Source organism: Miscanthus floridulus, chromosome 15 (assembly GCF_019320115.1).
Source record: "Miscanthus floridulus cultivar M001 chromosome 15, ASM1932011v1, whole genome shotgun sequence".
NCBI lineage: Eukaryota > Viridiplantae > Streptophyta > Magnoliopsida > Poales > Poaceae > Miscanthus > Miscanthus floridulus.
This window is the reverse complement of record NC_089594.1, coordinates 45,274,735-45,278,286: the sequence shown is the minus strand read 5'-3', so window position 1 is coordinate 45,278,286 and position 3,552 is coordinate 45,274,735.

The window sequence follows — 3,552 nt, the reverse complement described above, 5'->3', positions numbered from 1 at the left end:
CATTTATATGTTTACAACGCGAGTTAATAATTATTTTCTTACATTGTGTCTTTCTGGATAGTTCTGGGAACTTTAAAAAGTTCACCATGATAATTTGGGTTGCTGGGAAAGGGATGAATACAAAAGTTGTAGATAACTTATGTATCTATCTCCTACTAAAATTTGGTGGCATTTGGCCTAGTAGTTTAGGAGTTACAGTCGTTCTAAGTTGGACCACAATTTTGTCTGCTCTCTGTCTTGTTTAGACCTATTTTGGTGTAATGTAAATTCCACCTGCTAAACTTGGGAATCATGCTGAGGTGATTAATAATGAATTGTAGATAATTTTATAAGCTTTCCAGGTTGTCTTGTTGCATGTCTTTAGGATTAGTACAACTCTAGTTATGGATAAAACTAGTTACTGCTGTTTGCAGCCTTGACTCTGTGATTTTAGTGAATAGCTTGTTTGTTGATATGAGTCGGTATGATGAGTTAGATGCTAGGCTAACTAAAATAACTTGTTAGTTGCAGGTTCTAGACCTCTTACTAAAGATGAACAACTTTATCTTAGGTTGTTAGATCTTGGTGAGTGTGTAGTTCTTATGTTCTAAAAGAGATATGCACATACTCAGTAAAATAGATGTTAAATCTTGTATCATCATAGCTTTCATGTGTCCATCTATACATGGCTGTACATTTCATCATCATCTTCCATCTCTTGTGCATGCATGATTCTTATACTATGCATATGCATGCAATAGGTGTTCCAAAGGGAGTCACGCTTCTAGAATTCGAGCAAGTACTTCCGGAGGAGCAGCAGCAAGCTCAGGAGTAGGAGGTGCAGGCCCCCGAAGAAGGAGCCGATGAGGAAGTTCTTGAGTGTCCCAATCACCAACCTTTGTCTTTTCTGAAAGGCAAGCCCCAGAGCATTCTAAGTCTCCTATGTTTTGAAAATGGTTACTTTGAGTATCTTTATTTGTGATGCATTAAGTGATAGGAACTGGATGCAAACACTTGTTGCATATATATATCTATTCCTTGTCTAGTAAACGTACCCTGAATCCTATTTAGGTCTAGGAGCAAATCAAAGCTTAGCCTTGCTTAGACCGGTAAAAGTCATGTGATTTTCTGTCACCTGCAAGTTAGGATGAGGTTTGGTCACGGTTGGCTATATTTGCTATCGTGGAAAATAACCATGTGTTAAAAATGAATTGTGACCGAGCAGGATGTCAATAGAGAAGCTGCAAGGCAAGGAGGTCTTGGGTGTGGATCTATACCCGTCTGTGTCGGTTAAGGACCGATTCGCTGTACGTCCTCATGTCATGTTGAACGCATGCCTATCACTTAGTTGGCCGGATAACTCGTTCTAAAAGAGATATGCACATACTCAGTAAAATAGATGTTAAATCTTGTATCATCATAGCTTTCATGCGTCCATCTATACATGGCTGTACATTTCATCATCATCTTCCATCTCTTGTGCATGCATGATTCTTATACTATGCATATGCATGCAATAGGTGTTCCAAAGGGAGTCACGCTTCTGGAATTCGAGCAAGTACTTCCAGAGGAGCAGCAGCAAGCTCAGGAGTAGGAGGTGCAGGCCCCCAAAGAAGGAGCCTGACTGAGGAAGTTCTTGAGTGTCCCAATCACCAACCTTTGTCTTTTCTGAAAGGCAAGCCCCAGGGCATTCTAAGTCTCCTATGTTTTGAAAATGGTTACTTTGAGTATCTTTATTTGTGATGCATTAAGTGATAGGAACTAGATGCAAACACTTGTTGCATATATATATATCTATTCCTTGTCTAGTAAATGTACCCTAAATCCTATTTAGGTCCAGGAGCGAATCAAAGCTTAGCCTTGCTTAGACCGATAAAAGTCATGTGATTTTCTGTCACCTGCAAGTTAGGATGAGGTCTGGTCACAGTTGGCTATATTTGCTATCGTGGAAAATAACCATGTGTTAAAAATGAATTGTGACCGGGCAGGACTGTCAATAGAGAAGCTGCAAGGCAAGGAGGTCTTGGGTGTGGATCTATACCCGTCTGTGTCGGTTAAGGACCGATTCGCTGTACGTCCTCATGTCATGTTGAACGCATGCCTATCACTTAGTTGGCCGGATAACTCGTTCCGACCGTGAAGCCGAGTAGCTCAATTCAGGCCAAAAGTTTGGGAAGTGAAAGTGTGCACCCTAGCGGTAGTAAGGATGTGCGGGGAGCTATTGGCGCAAGTCCGAGGTGAGATTGACCACCTGGCAGAGTGGACTCCCTGAGGGTGCGGCGCTACTCAGAACCACGATTCTTGAGTTGTACCAAAGGTGACCTAAGGCTACCTTCGCATGGTATGCCTAGGTTTGTTTTAGGAATACCCCTCCAGCTAGATAGGAATCGATTCAAATCACTGTCTCTCCCGGATAGTGAGAACTTGACTGAGCAGCGGCAACGTAGATGCACTTAATGGAACTTGATGGTTAATTCAATGATGATGATGATACAACATTATACCGGATATGGTTACTAATGTTTGGAGTTAAATCAACTGCTTGCTCTAGTACAGGTGCTAATCTAGTTGATAGGTTAATATTGATAACTTGCTGCTTACTCATAATTAAATTATGATCTTATATCACTAAGCTTTTATGCAAAATGGTTGTCAAGCAAGATCCACCGATAAAGCCTTGCATACTCCTTGGTGTCATTTACTTTTGGTTTACGACGGGTAAGTCTAGCTGAGTACATTCTCGTACTTAGGGTTTATTCCCCCTTGTTGCAGATGATGTGCTCTATAATGGCTACTACAAGTATTGTCTCCACCTTGTGGGGGATGAAGACTAGATCATGGGCATGATCATCTATGTTATCTTATCTTACTGCTTTTGCTGAATATGACTATGGAACTGGCTTGTATTTAAACTAAGTGTGTGTGATGGTCTCAAACTACTTTGCTTCCACTATTTGTGAACTCATTTTGTAAAAACTATGTGTACTCTGATGTATGAGGTACTTGTGAACTACTTGTGAAATGGATGTAACATGTGGCTTGTTATGTTGAATTATTGTGATCTTGGTTGTATACAAGTTGGTTTGAAATCCTTCGTGGTTTCAGTTGACTACCGGGTTTATATGGGTTTAAGTATGACGGTTCGATCACTCCGATGATTGCTTTTGTACTTGTGCTCTTATAAATTGGTCAGTTCTGTTATAGGATATGCTAAAACAAAGGTGCTCGAGGTGACTTGTCTGCTAGCCCCTTGGTGTATTGATTGGGCGAAGAGAAGAACACTGTCCCCCAACCTTTTAGGGCGAGGGGATACATTTTGTATTTGTATTTCAATTTATTGCATTCCTCTTTCATGTCTTGGATGTTTTACATTTGATTCAAGGCTAGGTGTATTGGTAGATATGTGCAATCGATATCTTTCCTTCTACTTCTTGGCTCACAACATCTAGTTTGTTTGGTTAATTCACCAGAGTGAATTAGCATTTTTGCTAGGCAAATTAGCTAAATCAATGTGCAGTGTTGTGATGTTGTGCTTCCCAGCACAGAGCTACAGCAAGAATCATGTCTTGTGCA